This window comes from Rhamphochromis sp. 'chilingali' (genome assembly GCF_963969265.1).
Source record: "Rhamphochromis sp. 'chilingali' genome assembly, chromosome: 2".
NCBI lineage: Eukaryota > Metazoa > Chordata > Actinopteri > Cichliformes > Cichlidae > Rhamphochromis > Rhamphochromis sp. 'chilingali'.
The window spans coordinates 64063499-64082868 of NC_137930.1; the positions used below are offsets into that span (position 1 = coordinate 64063499).

Genomic DNA, 19370 nt, shown 5'->3' on the forward strand with positions numbered 1-19370 from the left:
TGGTACTTGCTGGCTTGTGTAGCTGTAACAGAGTCATAAATAACATTGTTATAATTACACAAAATGTGTTCTAAACCCCCAAACTTCTCCTTTTATACCTGACTTTTAGGACCTCCAAGCCTGTAGTTGTGTTCATTATCAGTTAGAGCCCCTCCTCATTCTTTTCTTCTTCTTTGGTGCAATACTATAAATACAGTGTACCCCTTTTGCCTCTCCCCTTTTTCTACAATTCCCCTGTGGGAGAGGTGGGTGTCATTTCTTTCCAGCACCTTAAAGCACACATAATTCATATTTAACCACCCTGATGTTTATGATTGCGATTTTAATTCAGTTATTGTCATTATTGAGCCTGTTTTTTGTAAGATGTTATAAGTGTGTAGTATGTGTGTGTCATAAATGTGTTTTAGGCGCCATAAATGATAGCATGAATATGTATTCCTTGCTAGCTTGGGAGCTGTGGTGGGTTGAGCTAATCCTCTTCCCCACTGTCTGTATTTGGTCGTAGGAGCTGGAGTGGGCAAATTATTTACTTGGAGGTCTTTCTTTCTTTTACCTTTTTTATCAGGTATGTCAGATTTCATGTTGTTTTTGTTTTATCTTATGTCAAATATGTTACGTGTAAATGCATATTTTATGTTTAATGTAAAAATAAATGCCAGCGCCTTTTTCTACAATTCCCCTGTGGGAGAGGAGCTGGAGTGGGCAAATTATTTACTTGGAGGTCTTTCTTTCTTTTACCTTTTTTATCAGACACAACGCAGAATCACACCGGTTACACTTGGTGCCGCTGACCCGTCACATCGCCAATCCGCGATCCACCCCTCCTCCTTCTGCTGCCGCTGTTTTCCCGCCTCCTCTCTGCAGCTGTGTGCCAGAATCCTGTGCCCTGCGCTTTGACTCACAGGTTTTTATATCGCGTGTGTGATCGATGCCCCGTAATTTGGCTTGCAGGCATCTCTGTCACGTGTGAACTTAAAGGGCAAATACGTAGGTGATCATTTCTGTCACTGTTTCATATTGTTGCCTCAAATTATACAGGCACGGATTGTAATTTTTTTTTCTCTATTGATATTGGCTTTTACAGCCTGTTTTAATTGAGAGGAGAAAACAACATTTTATTTTCTATGGTGTTTTGATTCTTTGATGTTTTTTTTTTTCTCCCCACATTTCATTGTTTTGTGAAGTTTTGCATAATTGTGTGTGGGGGTTAGGCTCGTTTTTTTTGCTGTTGAACAGTGATATCTCACTTGGGCCAACATGTTAGGTGAGGAAACTGTGGATAGCGCTTTGCCTGATCTGTTCTCTGCGGGGAGTAATATGACCTTTGGTTTGGGGAGGGGTCATCAGATTGCTCCAAAGTGCTTTGGGAGGGGTAGGCCAGTAGTCCCAGGTATTGGTGCCCACACTGTAGACCAGTCAGTGATGCACTCACCATTAATGCCAGCAGCTAGCTCCACACCAGCTGCTTGCGAACGCCAAACACACACCCAGGCTGTCACTAGTGACATGTTGAGCAGCTTGATCACTGACTTAGCAAAGCAAATTGGGGAAAATATCACATCCTCTCTTAACTCTATGCACCAGCCAGCCCCCACCCAGCCACAGTCTTCCCAGAATGTGCCCTCGAGCTGCAGTGACCAGTCCCAGCTGAAGGTTGTTGTTCAGTCAGACACCAAAGCTCCACCATACTTCAAGGGCGACAACACAGATCTATTTCCCATCGGTGAATGGGAGGACATGATGAGATGTTATCTGCACAGAATCAGCTGTGACACAGATGAAGAAATGTTTGCCATATTAATGTCTAGACTAACTGGCAAAGCCAGAGATGTGGTCAAGGTGTCACTTCGTTGCCGCCCTGAGTTGAATCGGAATGATCCTATTACTGCTGTGTTTGACATACTGAGGTCTAACTTCAGCGACTTGACATATTCCAGCCTGCCCATGAAAGATTTCTACAGTACTGTGCCACATCCAGGTGAGAACGCCATGGATTACTGGATCCGGTTGAACAAGTCTATTGATGCTGCTGATGAGTGTCTCCGCAGGCGCGGCAAGATGGTAGAGGACCCCAGTAGTGAGGTTGTTTCGATGTTCATTAATCACTGTCCTGACCACAGTCTTACGTTGTCTTTTCAACTGAAGGCCCCTGAGGAGTGGACTGCAGCTGAGGTTCAGAGCCGTCTGGACAACTATGTGAGGAAAATGAGACAGTCTAGTGTTTTGTCTCATAATACAGCAAGTCTGTCCATCCCGCATCAGAGCCCTGTCGCTGTTAACAGCCAGCCCCACTCCAGCGGTGCTCAAGCAGTCCCAGTAACACATGAGCCAGCCTCGTATCCTATGCCCTCTGTTCCCTCTGCAGCCACATGTCAGCCTCTCTCTTCTGATGGCATGGTAAGTGTGCAGCAGCCCTCTGCTTGTCCTCCTTTGACTCTACATGTCATGCCCCCATCTTTGCCAGTTTCTGGCCCTCCTCCAGCTGAGCCAGGTGTTCAACAGATGGTAGCACTGTTTGACAAGGTTCTGTCCATGTGCACTGCATCACTAGCCACTGGTCCTAGGTGCCCACAACCCACAGGTCATTCCCATGGGCACCGCAATGCTCATCGTGCTTCGTGCAGAGTGTGTGGCTCACATGAACACACAACCCATGTGCATTGTAGGCTGTACAAGCTATGCCACAGCTGCTTTGACCCTGGACACATGAGGCGTGAATGCCCACAGTTGCACCAGAAACCAAGCGTTTCAGTCCCTCCTCCCACCGATGCTGCTTTAAACTAGCCAGCCCATGTAACGAGAGGGGTAGCATGGGCAGTGTTGATGAAACCCTCAGAAATGCAACAGACCCAGAAGCCATATATGTTAACTGCTGTAGTAGCCTCTCTGATGAGAAGACTGTTATTATGGGTTCACAAAGAGTTGGCAGGGCTAGTGAGTTGTTTTACACTCCAGTGTCGGTCAGTGGCCGGTGTTCCCTGACAAGCATGCTTGATTCAGGAAGTATGTCATGTACACTAAGTGAAGAGGCTGATAGCAAGCTAAGAGCCGCTGGTGTTGCTGTCTCATCAAACAGGGGATCCTGTGATCTCCAGAGTAGCCCGCTATGTTGAGCGTAAGCGCAGACCCTCCAGACGTGAGCGCTGTCATGAGAACCAACATACGTTGCGGCTCCTGAAACAATGGGATAAGCTCACATTCCTCAATGGTGTCCTCTACAGAGTCGTGAGGGACCCACTGACCAAACACAAGAGATTCCAGTTTGTGGTACCTGACTCCCTAAAACAAGTGGTGCTGTCTGGCATACACGACAATGCTGGTCATCAAGGTCAACCTCGCACACTCTCCTTGGCTCGTCAGCGTTTTTTCTGGTATGATATGGAGAAGGATGTGCGCGGTCATGTGAGAAATTGCCGCAGGTGTGTTCTCAGCAAGACCCCAGAGCCAGCAGCTAGGGCCCCGTTGGAAAGCATTAAGACCTGTGCTCCACTGGAACTTGTGTGCATTGACTTCTGGTCAGCTGAGGACAGCAACAACAAGTCTGTGGATGTCCTTGTGATTACTGACCACTTCACAAAATTAGCACATGCATTCCAATGCCAGGATCAGACAGCTAAGAGAGTCGCTAAAAAGCTCTGGGATGGATTCTTCTGTGTGTATGGCTTCCCTCAGCGCATTCACTCTGACCAGGGAGCTAGTTTTGAGAGTGAGCTGCTTGCAGAGCTTCTGGTTTTGGGTGGCGTTGCCAAATCCCACACTTCACCATACCACCCCATGGGTAATGGTACCACAGAGAGATTTAATCGCACCCTTGGAAACATGTTACGGTCCCTCCCCCCCAGATGTAAGCAGAAATGGCCGCAGATGATACAGTCCATGACGTTTGTGTATAACTGTACGGCACACGAGACCACCGGCTTTGCGCCATTCTACCTGATGTTTGGGAGGGTGCCAAGGTTGCCAGTTGACCTCATGTTTCGGGATGTCCTTCATGATGACACCATTTGTGACTATGATACCTATGTCAAGTCACTGATGGATGACCTGCGCTCTGCCATGCTCCGAGCCCAGGAACACAGCACAATGGAGCAGAGACACCAGTCTGACCAGTACAACAGAAAAGTGAAGGGTCTGCCTCTTTCACTAGGGGACCAGGTGTTGTTGGCAAACAAGGGAGTCAGAGGAAAAAGGAAGCTCTCTGACAAATGGGAACCTGTTGTGTACACGGTAGTTGACTTGGATCCTGCTCTTCACATCTGCCGTATCAGAGACAAAGAAGGTCATGAGCGTGTGGTGCATCGCAACCTGCTCCTTCAAGTTAACTTTTTGCCCTTGGACACAACACTGAATGACGATGCTGCACATCCTGCTGTGAGCGTTGTCAGTGGCCCCGCTGAGTCTGACCTGGATGGGTCTGTGACATCTTTTGGGGGCACAGGAGCTGTACCTCCTGCCACCTGGACTGTGGATTCCGTCTCCAGCATTGGCGAGTGTGATGACCGCACACTATCATGGATCCATCAGCAATCTGCCGCTGACCCGGTCGAAGATGGCGTTCATGGGACCCCTCCCATAATGGGTGTTTCTGATCTTGGTGGGCTGGCTGGTGATGGAGCCTCCCCAGGCTCCCCTGCTGCTTTCCCGTCCCACACTTTTCATTCTCTTGAACCCAAAAATGTGGACGTGGATCAAGGACTTACCACACGTTTTGGTAGAATCATTAAACCAGTTCGTCGCTTGATTGAATCAATGGCTCAACTTGAAACACTCCTTGGTGTTGAACCTGTTCAAGCAGCGGTTATTGATGTGTGAATTTGCTTATTTCTGTATGTTTTTAATTGCTATTGTTTTTGGAAAAAAATAATACAGGCACAGAGTTCATTGTATTTTGTCAGTCTGTGCAGTCTGATAGTGACGCCCATAGATATTATGGCCTGTTTTGTGTGGTGTAAATGGCACCTCATTTTGTCTATAGAAAGTCCTGGGATCTTGCTAGGCGCCGAGCAGGTCTCAGGTCTCTTATCCTCCTTGGAGGAAGCTATGTTGCTGATCTAATTCATTGTATATGCGATGTGAATTTGTTTGAGGCCACTGTATCTGTTATTGTGGGTTTATATTTTTTTTTTGGTGTACCCTTTAGGATTTTGTGTAATTCTTGGGGGGTGAATGTAACAGAGTCATAAATAACATTGTTATAATTACACAAAATGTGTTCTAAACCCCCAAACTTCTCCTTTTATACCTGACTTTTAGGACCTCCAAGCCTGTAGTTGTGTTCATTATCAGTTAGAGCCCCTCCTCATTCTTTTCTTCTTCTTTGGTGCAATACTATAAATACAGTGTACCCCTTTTGCCTCTCCCCTTTTTCTACAATTCCCCTGTGGGAGAGGTGGGTGTCATTTCTTTCCAGCACCTTAAAGCACACATAATTCATATTTAACCACCCTGATGTTTATGATTGCGATTTTAATTCAGTTATTGTCATTATTGAGCCTGTTTTTTGTAAGATGTTATAAGTGTGTAGTATGTGTGTGTCATAAATGTGTTTTAGGCGCCATAAATGATAGCATGAATATGTATTCCTTGCTAGCTTGGGAGCTGTGGTGGGTTGAGCTAATCCTCTTCCCCACTGTCTGTATTTGGTCGTAGGAGCTGGAGTGGGCAAATTATTTACTTGGAGGTCTTTCTTTCTTTTACCTTTTTTATCAGGTATGTCAGATTTCATGTTGTTTTTGTTTTATCTTATGTCAAATATGTTACGTGTAAATGCATATTTTATGTTTAATGTAAAAATAAATGCCAGCGCCTTTTTCTACAATTCCCCTGTGGGAGAGGAGCTGGAGTGGGCAAATTATTTACTTGGAGGTCTTTCTTTCTTTTACCTTTTTTATCAGACACAACGCAGAATCACACCGGTTACATAGCCACAAGATAACAAAGGCTCAACACTGCGCCCAGCATCCTGGAGCACTTCTGTTGTTCTTTTGTACGTGTTTTGAGTTTTTATGTGCTTCTGAGTTTTTATATGCTTCTGAGTTTTTACGTGCTTCGGAGTTTGTACGTGTTTTTACGTGTTTTGGAGTTTTTACGTGTTTTGGAGTTTGTACGTGTTTTTACGTGTTTTGGAGTTTGTACATGCTTCAGAGTTCGTACGTGATTTGAAGTTTGTATGTGCTTTGTCTCTAGGGGCCACCGTAAATATACTTTTATTTATTCACTCCACATAAAATGTAATAAATAAATCATCTAATACAAAAATCAACTATTCACATTTCAAGTTTTAACTATTTACATTTTCAGCTTTTTCCTTTCACAAATTTAAAGTGAAAAGAACACAAAACACTGCAAACCACAACACAATTAAATATAAATTATAATATGAAAACTAAAAGAACATGCATATTCTCTGTCATATGCACCTGCATGAATAAACTTTCTCAATCCTTTATCATCTGCAACCGAAAATAGTTGTGGATGATTACTATACCTTTCTAATGTTGTTGTCCCTGCCTCTCTTTCTCTCTCTCTGGCTCTGTTCCTGTGCTACTGAGTGTAACTACCGCCCCTCCCCCCTCTGCCCAGCGTAAAGCACAAGGCTCGCGTGCAGAGTGAAGCGGAAAAAAAGTGCGAGAGAGAGGCTGAGAGAAAGAAAGAAAAAAAAAAAAACACGTGACGGCTCGCGATAAGGAGCCGGCTCGCGTCGTTCACGTCAAAGAGCCGGCTCTAAGAGCCATTTCGTTCGCGAACGACCCATCACTATTAATGAGGTCGGATGGTTGTGTGGGCACTAACCCGTGTTGAATGTCACGTCCACGGCAGGATGCGGTACTGAGGTCTGGTATAATCTGCTCTGTGTCCTTTAATATTTTCAGGCAACTTGCATTTAAAACGATGGAAAACACGCACTCCGTTCTCGCCTGTGATAGATTAACGCACAGGTTACAGTGTAAGGTGAAAGTACAGGGACGCACTGCGCAGTCTGTCACAGTCCGCACATAGAAGAAATAGTTCCCACCTAAATTACTTCAAAAAGCCTCCGTGCTGGTTTCTAATGCAGTTCTGTCATCCACACGGACACAGTAACAGATAATGATTTTAAATGAGGGTAGCAACATTCTCAACATAGCATTATAACCGCGGCTTGGTTGCCGGACGTGAGTGGATATTTCGTGACAATAATAAGGGAATTTGTGTTAAAAGTGTGTAAGTCACCGAGATAAATATCACGTGGCTGTTAATTTAACAGGAAACGTTACGGTTTTGATTTGAGGATAGCCTTTCATACGCCGCCCATGTGGCCGTGACTGGAAGGAAACAGTGACTGTGTCGTCATACAGTCAGACGAGCAGCATTTCGCGCCACCTCCTGTCCACTCTGAGTTATTTCAAAACTAGTCGAGTTACTCACCCGTGTGCAATAAAACAACTCATTTGTCCTACATGTCATGGGAAGTTTTCTTACACAGATATGATTCGGCTGGCAAAAGGCACGGAAACCAGCATCCCACCCCCCACCCCGCCTTATTAAAATTAAGTGTTCTGAATCATCAAGTGGCCTACACTGGCACAAAAAAGTGTGCTCTCAGACTGTCGATTGCTGTTGGCTGCTCTTTACACCTCTCCCGACTTGAATTTTTTTGTTGCAAAACAAAAGCTTTCAGTTAGGACTATTTCACCAACGTGATGTCCTCTTGGTTCACAGCTTTCAATGCATTTTTGAGCATGTGAGAAAAAAAAACACATGAAAATAAATGGACGATAAAAGGTCAAATCGGGTCGACTTTAGTTAAATCGCTTTTCTGGGCAGTTTAAAACCAAAGATTTAATAGTGGAGTGATTATGCACCCTTTTCTCATTTTAATAAGGTTATCAGTCATTGCTAATTGAAAAGTTCACTCAAATGAATGTACAAATTATGCTGCAATGTGTAATTTTCTAAGCATGCCCGTTTAATATATATCCTTCTGGAAGCAATGTGTTTGATGAAGTTGGAAACTGAAATTGTCACCTATTTATTTGACACAGTTCTTGGAGGATATGGAAAAGAGAATTCAAGTATCCCAGAGGATTTTCTGTCAGAGCACGTGTGAATAGTGGAATATGTTAACTTGCCCTTGAAAGGATCATAAAGATAACTTAGGTATTCTTCAGTCATGACACCTAAAATACGCACTCACACAGGCCCTGGCCACTTTGTTAGGTACAGCTGTTCAGCTGTGATTCACATGGCAGGAACTCACTCCATTTACTCATGTAGACATAGCCAAGGCAACCTGCTGAAGTTCAAACTGAGCATCAGAATAGAAAAGGAAGGTGATTTAAGTAACACAAAATGTGACATGGGTTTTGATGCTAAACAGGCTTGTGTGAGTATTTCAGAAACGTCCAGTGTACTGGGGTTTTTCTATACTGTTTACAGAGGATGGCCTGAAAAAAAGGACCTATCCAGTGAAATGCAGTTCTCTGGGAGAACATGCCTTATCATGCCAAAGTTCAGACAAGAGTGACCAGACTGCTTCAGTCTGATAGGAAGGCAACAGTAATTCAAATAACCATTAGTTATAACCAGGGTATGTAGAAGAACATCTCAGGTTGCACAACACATTGAACTTTGAAGTATAGGAGCAGCAAATCACACAAGTTGCCACTCCTGTGTAAGAACAGGAAACTGAGGCCACAGTTGGCATTAGTTCACTAAAATTGGACAATAAAACATTGCATCATCTGATTCTGACATTCTGATGGTAGGTTCAGAATCTGGCAAAAAAGAAAATTATAGGATGAAGTCATCCTGCCTTGTATCAACAGTTCAGTCTGGTGGTGGTGGGATCTATTTTCTTTGCATACTTTGGCTTCCTTAGTACCAATTACTATTAATTCCTTATTTGGAAGTTTGCTCATTTACAAAGACATGAACACCAAAATCCAGGAAAAAGCACATTACATAACAGTTATAGATTGATTTGCTTGTCATTGAGTAAAGGAAGTATTTCATCCCCAAGCAAAACACGACTTACTTGGAGACGTACTTGGAGAAGAGTGCCTGCTCGGCAACTTGAAGCTTCAGCTCCCTCTACTGATTTCCTACAGAACTGAGGTCTGGAGACCAGCTAGGCCACTCCACAACCTTTACGTGCTTCTTCTTTAACCACTCTTTTGTTGCCTTGGAATTACATTTTGGGTCACTGTCATACTGGAAGACCCATTCACAACCTCTCTTCAGTGTTCTGGCTGGGAGAAGCAGGTTTCAATCCAGGATTTTACACTAGTGCAGCAAAGTCGCCATGTGAAACCACCTCAAAGCATCAGAATCAGAATCAGAATACTTTATTGATCCCTAGGGGAAATTATTTTATGTTACAGTGCTCCATTATAAACAAACATTAACAAGACAGACAATACGCTAACTAAGAATAGTACAATATATACATATATTAGGGGTGCAACGATACTCGTATCGATATTGAACCGTTTGATATAGTGCTTTCGGTTCAGTACGCATATGTATCGAACAATACAAAATACATTTTTAATTTATTTTATCAACTTTCCTTCTGACTATGCTGTCTGTGTTGAGCGCTCAGTGGATCTGCGCTCGACAGTGCAGCAGCCTAGGCGGAGTAGTCGAACACAGATTCACTGAGCGCAGGGCAAGCTAGCAAGACAGAAGTTTAAGCTCTCCTTGCAACATGGCAAATTGAACCTTCCCCACCCTCATTCAGATCTGGCGTTTGGAACTATTTTGGTTTTCATGTGACATATGACCCTGAAGGTAAGCACGTCATGGACTAAAGTAAAACAGTATGTTGGATGTGCCACGCAATGCTCAATTACATGGGTGGGAGCTAGTGTGTTAGCGCAGTTAGCTCGTTAACGTGTTGGCTGTCCAGCCCCATGCACGGGCGATCTGCGGTAGCTCATTAACGGAGATTTGCCGTGTTGTGGCGTTAACCTCATTTCAACGAGATTTACGCTGACAGCACTAGTGGGAACACAACAAATATGACTGCACATTTACACCGACATCATCCTAGTGCAAAGACAAGTGGAAGCAGACAAAAACAACAAACATGCATGCTACAAACTTTACCCAAGTCATTTAGACAGCCGTTAGCACATGATTCTCCTTATGGGGACCTGATATGTTTAATATGCTGCTGAGAATATAGCCCAGAAGAAGCGGATAGTATAGCTTTTATTTTGGAAAGAGCCATTTCTCTGTAATAAACTCTCTTTTCCAAAGATGAGTGATTCCTCAATCAGATACAGGGCTCGCAAAATCGCCTGTCCAACGTCCCGGGGCTAGCGATTTTTCCAGTCGGGCTACCAAAATCTATCTCTGCCCTGCCCGTCGGGCTATCATAGGAAGGAAAAATATACGTCAATGCTTTTGCATTCTTTCGGAAATGTAGCTGGGTAATTATGTCATTGGCATCGGTGAGCCACTGTCAATATGTGACATATTGAAATCGCATTTGAATTTGCGCTTGTTTTTTGCTTTCACTTTGCAATCGTGTGAACTGTGTATAGAGAGCGACAGCACTGATTGGTGAGTGATGATAATTTGCGCACCAATTCCTCTGACATCGTCTTATCAATCGTTAGCTTACTATGCAAACATGACAAGTGAAATCTCCCGCAGCAAGCTTAAACATGTGAGAGGTTGATCGTGCAGAGAATCGCTGAGCATTATGTGAGTGCGTGTGTAAAAGCAGCAGGATATATATTGTAGCGGGTCAGGGCTGTTCGGGGTTCTGTTTGTACAGTTATGTTTTGTTTATGTTGCCATAGTGACGGGTGACGCCCTCTCTCTGCGACGGTGTGTCCTTCCTGGGTCAGAGGGCGCCCTGTGTGTTGTTGTTGCTGTGCTGTTGCCGCGCTGAGCAGTTAGCTAGCGGCAGTGTTCTTCTGCAGATGTTAATAAACGGCTGTGCTCCCTGGCTAGCTCACGGGAAGCAAGACCAAACGATACCTCCGTCTCCTCCTTGTCTGAGCTCGCCACATTGGTGTCAGAAGTGGGATGATGGTGGCACCCCATGTTCTGACCTGAGTGACTTTTCCCCCGCCGGTCGTGACCGGCCGGTGCGGCAAAAGAAGGCACCTGGACATTTGCAGGACTTTGTGTGGGGTAATGGGGTCGTCGGGGACGACTGACCCCTTAGGTGGGGGCTATGTAGCGGGTCAGGGCTGTTCGGGGTTCTGTTTGTACAGTTATGTTTTGTTTATGTTGCCATAGTGACGGGTGACGCCCTCTCGCTGCCACGGTGTGTCCTTCCGGGGTCAGAGGGCGCCCCGTGTGGTGTTGTTGTTGTTGTTGTGCTGTTGCCGCGCTGAGCAGTTAGCTAGCGGCAGTGTTCTTCTGCAGATGTTAATAAACGGCTGTGCTCCCTGGCTAGCTCACGGGAAGCAAGACCAAACGATACCTCCGTCTCCTCCTTGTCTGAGCTCGCCACATTGGTGTCAGAAGTGGGATGATGGTGGCACCCCATGTTCTGACCCGAGTGACTTTCCCCCCGCCGGTCGTGACCGGCCGGTGCGGCAAAAGAAGGCACCTGGACATTTGCAGGACTTTGTGTGGGGTAATGGGGTCGTCGGGGACGACTGACCCCTTAGGTGGGGGCTATGTAGCGGGTCAGGGCTGTTCGGGGTTCTGTTTGTACAGTTATGTTTTGTTTATGTTGCCATAGTGACGGGTGACGCCCTCTCGCTGCCACGGTGTGTCCTTCCGGGGTCAGAGGGCGCCCCGTGTGGTGGTGTTGTTGTTGTTGTTGTGCTGTTGCCGCGCTGAGCAGTTAGCTAGCGGCAGTGTTCTTCTGCAGATGTTAATAAACGGCTGTGCTCCCTGGCTAGCTCACGGGAAGCAAGACCAAACGATACCTCCGCCTCCTCCTTGTCTGAGCTCGCCACAATATTTTAGTTCTGCTGAGCCAAATAAGACAGGTCGGGGTGAAGAAGTGACAGCCAAAGAAAAGCTTACCACAAAATGGAAAAGTTATGACAAATCAGACCATAAGGCAAAAAGAAAGTGCAGCTTTATGGTTTCATGGACAAAAGAATTTCTGTGGCTGCAATATGACAAGCGAAATAACCAGGGCTGCTCATAAGGTCCGAAGGTGCGCATTTGCTGTCAAAATAAAAAACGGGCACAAGATAAGAAGTTGCAACGCGTGTTTGCATACATAAGATTTTCAGGAGGAGGACAGACATTTGTTTAGAACTCTTAAAGATGTCGAAGAAGCTCCTTTAAGCAATTACTGTGATGTTCCTCCACCTCCAAAGAAATGTCAGAAGGAGTCCGAACCACAAAAGAAGCACGTATTCTCGGAAAAGTAGTTGCAGGAGGTGAGCTGGCTTCAAACAAATAATAATAATAATAATAATAATAATAATAATAATGGATACTTTATTGATCCCCATGGGGAAATTACTTGTTTTTCTCTGCATTTGACCCATTCACTCAGTGAAGCAGTGGGCAGCCCACTAAGCAGGCGCCCGGGGAAATGATGAACGCACAGAGATGTGGTGCGGAATGTGCCGTGAAAATTTAATAAATGACAAATTAAGGCATGAACATTTTTGTTGTATCGAAAAAATATCGAACCGTGACACCAAAGTATCGAACCGAACCGTGAATTTTGTGTATTGTTGCACCCCTACTAATGATGGGTCTGTACATGTGGGTTCTTGAGCAGGGAGACGTTGTGGGTGCTGCAAGTTTTCCATCTGTTGCGGTGTAGTGTGTTACCAGTGGTGTTTGTGCTCCCAACTGCCTTCAGATCAGTAACAAGCTCTACTTGTGTGGTTTTGTGCTGATCCACCATCTTTCTCATAATCATCCTCCCACCATGAGGAACAATCTTGCATAGAACTCCAGACCAAGGACAATTGATAGTCATTTTATATTTCTTCTATTTTAGAATAATCATATTGACACTTCTCACTAAGCTTCTTGCTGGTGTTCGGTAGCCCATTCTAGCCTTGTGCAGGTCCACAATCTTGTCCCTGACTTCCTTTGACAGCCCTTTGGTCTTGCCTACGGTGGTGAAGAGGTTGGAATGGAAGAAATTGATTCTGTGGATGGGTGCGCTTTATTCACATAACAAACTGAGATCATGAGTATCTGATATTGATTGACTGACTGATTGTTTAATTGGCTGTAAGCTGTTTGCCCCATGAGCAGACCGCCAGTCTGTGGGAGCCAGAATTCTGGCCGGGTTGTCAGTGATCAAATAAAGCACCTTTGGGATGTGGTGGAGTAGAAGATTCACATTATGGATGTGCAACTGACAAATCCACTGCATCTGTTAGAACATTGCCTGTCTAAGACAGTGCAGACAGTTCACTGTTGTGCAGTCATGGCTGCTGACCCCTGAAAACCTCCGTTGCAGCTGCCGCTGCCACATGCTGCCACTGCTGCTGTTCACATAACATTTCCTAAACCTCACCTTTACCACAGTCTTATTCTTTTTTCTGTTAGCTAGTTGGAGCTTAATAGCGATGAAACAGTATAGTCAGAAAGTTAATAGAATTGTTATCTGCTTCCTGTTGTGTCTGCTTTGTGTATATTGTGCATTCATGAAACAATCCATTGCATGTGGCTGGGAGAACTGTGTGATAATGTTTTGTGTGGGTTGTTTTTTTTTTCAATTAAATTGATGTCTAATAAATGAGGATATTGTTAAAAGCCTAAATGAATGAAATTAAATCAAGTAAAAAATGCAATTACACTTAGATTTTAATGCATATAATTGTAAACAGTGGTGTGGTGGTTATCACCGTTTACAGAAAGAAGGTCCTTGATTTGAATAGAGTCTGGGACCTTTCTGTGTTGAGTTTGCATGTTTTTCCTGTCTCTGCATATGCCATCTTTGAGTGCCGGGCTTCCCATCTACAGTCCAAAGACATGCATGGCGTTAGAATAATTAGTGACTCTAAATTGACAGTAGGTGGGAGTGTGAGCATGAATGGTTGTTTGTCTCTGTGTATTAGCCCTGCGACAGACTGGCATCCTGTCACGAGTGTGCCCTGTCTCTTACCCGTTGACAGCTGGTAAATGCTCCAGCACCCCCTCGTGCCCCTGAATTGGATAAGTGGAATAAAATGGCTGAGTGGATGGAAGCTGCTTTGTTTATTACTCCCAGGTTTTACCACAGTTATCACATTCACTGATGTTCTTCATTGATAACCTTTTACATGTCCATTTATCAATGCTAATGCAATGCAAGCTGCTCACCAGCAGGAGGTGCTGTTATAAAAGCAGCAAAACTAACTCAGCCTCCTCTTTAAATTGAAATCATTTCCAGTCGGGTTTGATTATAATGCAAGCAGCATCTAAACAGTTATTTCATCCAGCAAAATCCTGCGCCAAACTCGCTGAAATTAAATCATTCGCAATTATGCGGTAATCTCTCGTTATGCTATGAATTATTCATCACATTGAGTTCTAGTCTAGTGGCTCAGTAGGAGTCCACAACGAGTAGTGGTTTTAGACCCACAGGGGTCTTCTACTTTATCTTAGTGCAGCACAGCTGAAGAAAATTTGTTGACTGAGATGTATTTCACAGTTTTTAGGTAAACATTTTAGATCAACTACTCCTGCGCAACAATATACCCTGCTGTATCAAATCAGATGTAACAAATTATCCCAGGAACCCCAGGCTGTTTCTCCTTAAACTGTAGCACCAGCTGTTGACATTCAACAAGCTCAGTCTCACTGCCTGTGACTTTAAAAATAATAAACACTTCACTACATTGTGTTGAGGTGATCCAGTGTATGGCAAAGACAGTATATGACACTGCTGAAAACAGATTAAGTTTCATTAGATGTGTGAGAAATCATGCTTCATCTCCTGGCGTTTAATGTTCTCAGTTTGCCTGCAGCGATATATATACTCCAAACTTTCCCAGACTCCAAGCAGCTTCTTCTTGTCCTTGCTATTGAATTTCTTGTCTTTGCCTCCATCATGCGCCGTCACTTTCAATGTGCTCCAGAGAGTGTGTAAATTGAGTCACTGCTGGGCCCCACAGTGGAATAAAAAGACACCAGTTTGTCATGTTAGCTTCCCCTTTCTCACCAAAGCATCATTTGCCAACATACAGTTATTGCACAGGGCGTTGGGACCGGGGGGTGTCTGTTGTGGGTGATATCTGTCTCAGGCTGCTCCAGTAATGGAGAGGAATCTAATCACCTCACTACAGCCTCCTCTTCCTCCTCCAGCCTGTGTTTAGAAATAGAACTGTGGCAGAGAAAATAAGGCCACATCAATCATAAAAGGATTCTCCAGGGAGCCACTTGATGCTCAGAACTCTGGCAGAACAACATCCAGCTTACTGGTGTTACCTCATTTTACCTCTGATGCACACAGTCTAATTTATAGTTTTCCTTTGCTCATTTGTCCTTCGGTTTCTTTCGGCACGACTCGAACACTCTCGCTCCTCTTTCCCTTTCTTCTCACAATCAAGTTGCATCGTTCTCATTCTTACATCTCTCCTTCCTTCCCAGCTCCCAGCGCTCCCTCTCCTTTCTTCTCCTTGCTTCCAAATTTGCTTCACACACACCTTCTGCCTAAGACTGATAACATCCCTGATGGAGTTCCTTTATTAGCCACCCACAGGCAGATTAACCAGAGCAATAATACACCAATCAACAGCAATTACGCACTGATAAGCCCAGGGAGATCTCTGCTGGGTGTGGGAAAGGATGTGGCATTTGTAGAGTGATTGCATGTGTTTTAGTGCAGGATTAAAGGTTGTGTGTCTGTGCATACATTTACACGTGTTTTACAAGTATATTTAATTGAGCACGCTTTGTTTTTTGCCTGCGGTTTTAATCCCTTCATAGGGCATATTATTATGATCAGATGTGAAATCAGTCCTAGTCTCAAGGTTCTTCTCAGGTGCTAATTGAAGCCATGACTAGGCAAGCTGTATTCTCATCTGTGCAGTTGCAAAGTTATTAATGAAAGCATGAGTGCAGCAAACCAGCTGGGTAAACAGGGGCTTAGAATCAATATGGTATATCATTTATTCTCCAAGTATACCATTATGATTGAAGACATCCTTTCTCCCATCATTACACATTAAAACACTTCATTTGCAATGTTGGCACTTGTTCGTTTTTGGACATCACAGCTTAAACAGCAGGCTGGCATTGTTATAGAGCACCTAAATGATGATGAAAACGAGTGGAAGCATAGATATGAGTTTTCCCCCTGCAGGCATTCACACACCAGCCAAGTCTGACTTCAACAACAGCTGCATGAATTTAACCTGCCCCCCTTCCAGTCTGTTTTTCTGTGCATGTGCAAAAAGACGCTTTCACGTGCATGCATGTACACACCTGCATGTGCACAAACTCATGCGTTTGCGAGCACAGTCTTCCTTGTAATGCCAAACCAGAGACCTTGGAATCTGTTTACTGCTGTGCTGCTGGAAAGCCCACCAATCTTTCAGTTCCAGATTTGCTTTAAGTGAACTTGGCGAACTGTGTGTGGATACAGCAGATTAGTCCTCCTTCAGAAACAGTGATCCAGCGGACCTCTGATTATTTTTATTTTTTTTAATTTGCTGTTTTATTCAGTCACAGGGCAGCAGATATTGATTAACTATGGTGTTTTATGTCTGAATGTTTGCCATGTTGGTCTTCTGTAACTGTGAGGCAGCTCCAGTTGTGACCTCAGAAAGTTATTTCGAGAACACAAAATAAAAGACATTCAATTTAGATTTCAAGCCTGAAACTGAATACATTTCCCGTTGCTCTCCAATCTCTAATTATTTCGTAGGACTTACAACTGTGCCACTGTTTAAAGACAGCGTGCGCACATGCATGGTAGACTGCAGCAGGTAGCCTCACATTCTTTTATATGTCACTGGAGATGCTATGTGAAGCTTCTGCCTCCCAGTCCGGTGACCTTAACACCTGTGATTGATATTGGAAGGGAGATGTATGTGTGCAGGCATGGTCTAGGTGGTGTGTGTGTAAGTGTGTGCGCTTGCGTGCATGAATGGTTAAGGTTAATTGAAGTTGTTAGAGTGAAAATGATTCCCTCAGGGGGGACGTAGCAGGTGGAGGCAATGGGTGGGTGCAGCAGCCGGTGACGGAGAGAGGGGTGAGATGGAGGAATAAAGAGAAGGGGGGGTGGGGGGTCAAAGGGATTGCTCGTCCCCTCCAGTGCTAAGAGGCAGTGATACATGAGGACGGAGAGATGATGTGATTCATCTAAAGGTCAAGTTTGTCTGTCCGTCCCTCCATCTGACCCCTCCACCCATCACTGTTTCTTGCCTCAGAGCTCCTTGTGTTTCTCCTTACTTATCTTGAGTAAACCGGGTCCAAGTGAGTCTTTTTCACATAGTCATTCACACCAGAGCATCTGTTAAAGCACCCTCATCCTGTCTCACGCATCCTTCTATATCTCTTGCTCTGTCTGTCTGTCCCCCCCATGTGGCCTTTCCCCTCTCCTCCCATACTAGCCTTCATTTCACAGATGACAGGTTGGCTGACTGTAATCCAACAGATGCTGGGGCGGGAAGGCCTGACCAACTGTTTTAACTCCAATCAGCTTTTATTGCTCTCCAGAGGAGCCCCACACAACCCCCTGCCAGCATGACATTTCAGAGAGCAGGAGAGTAAAGGCGAAAGTAGGAGAGAGCAGTAGCTATACTCTGCGTATCTGTATGCACATGTGTGACTATGCGTGTGTGATGATAAAGGTAGGGGGCTGATGGAGAAAAAGGGTGACAGTCATTACCCTCTGTGCCTGGTGTGGAGCCAAACTGCTGGCCTCAATCAACTTAGACACATGTGTTTGTGTGTGTGCGAGACAGCGAGAGTCCAGCGTCAGCAGGGATGGAGATGTCGCTGGTAATACATCTGCCACCGTTGCCCGCTCCCGACAGCCCGAGCCACCCCTGCATCGCCCACGTCTGTCGCCTCCTTCCCGCTCTTCATCCATCTCTGCAGCCCACCTCCATTCCACAGCCTCTCAGCCTCTCAGCCACAGCCTCCCACAAAGACAAAGGAAGCGGCAACTTACAGTAGTGTGACTTTGAAGCTATAGTTGCTTGTGTCATACGTATAATCTATGATCCAAAGCCATGTATTTGAAGGCGTACTAAATGTTACTGTATGCACAGTTACTATCAAAGGTGCTGCATGTTTAGCAGTCTTCCTGAAGTAGCAACAGTATGTTTTTGTGTTTTTGTATTAGTAAAACAATGATAGTCTTTCAGATATTATGCAGGCAATTTTATGTTATTGACATATAAATCCAGTGAAAACTAAGAAACAATTACTTGGTAATGGCATAAGTGTAGAACAAAGCATTGAGGCTAAGCAGCTTAGCTTTGACTGGTGATTAATGCACTGATTTACCCTCTGGTAATTTAAACTAGTTATGCTAACTGCAAATGGGGTACCTCAATGTTTGTGATGTTGTGATGGAGTACCTACAGTAACAAAAAATAATAGAAAAAAAAGAGTGTTTACTGAAGCACAAACATTTAAATGGCACATCTACAAATTCTCACTGGGTTCTGCTAAGTAGCACAATAGCAGACACCAAGAAGCCATTGAGTATTTGATATAATGGCACCTCTGTTTATTGGATGATTAGTAGGGTTTTACTGCTCTCTGTAGAAGCGTGGGCCACTTGAACTCTGCAGCTTGACCTGCAGGCAATTAAAAGCAGTGAAAGCTAGAGAAAGATTTATTGGGGTGCAGGAGAAGCTTAGCTCTTCTAATCACTTTTACTGGTGCTGCCACAAAGAGGTCATGTGACCTTGCCCAGGAAGGTGTTGTTCAACAGGACATTATACTGTCACACCTCCACTGAGACACACGCGCCTACTGTACATTCTTTGAAGCATGGCCCTGTTCATGTTCCTCTGAACACTTCTTCACATGAACATGTACTGTACGTTCTAGCTGTCATTTTCAGATTAACTTCTCTGCCCTTTTTATCATAGCGGCAGAAGATGGTGGTAGAAGTGGTTATACACGTGACAATTCCTATTACTTTCTTTGTAATACTACTTAGTATTGGACATGTTTATAGAGAGCTTGCTAGTTTTGGATAAGCTGACTATTATTTTTAGAGTCAACCATTCAAGATGTGCTTAAAGTGCACGTTTTTCATCTTAAATTCAAGGGATTTCACTAAAGTATTTCATTAATCCAGATTTTCTGAGGTTCCAAAGTAATTAGACAAACTAATATAATGTTAAATATACTGTAAGTATTACTGTAGAAGGCATGGACCACCATCACCTGCATTTCCTCCCTGCCTGCTCTGCTAGACCTGTATCTTAGTTTCCTTTATTGGCTGCTTGTTTGTGGGTCTCTGCCTTCGTTTTTGTCTTCAGTAATGGAAAAAC

General features: G+C 44.3%; 1 protein-coding gene across 1 annotated transcript in view; it reads left to right on the forward strand.

Annotated features, from left to right (window-relative positions):
• Window positions 1-9647: 9647 nt before the first annotated feature.
• brsk2a (BR serine/threonine kinase 2a) overlaps window positions 9648-19370 on the forward strand; it is a gene marked incomplete at its 3' end in the record, with an annotated part of 207061 nt that continues 197338 nt past the window's right edge. Inside the window, exon 1 of the mRNA XM_080875716.1 lies at window positions 9648-9771. The remainder of the gene's footprint in view (window positions 9772-19370) is intronic.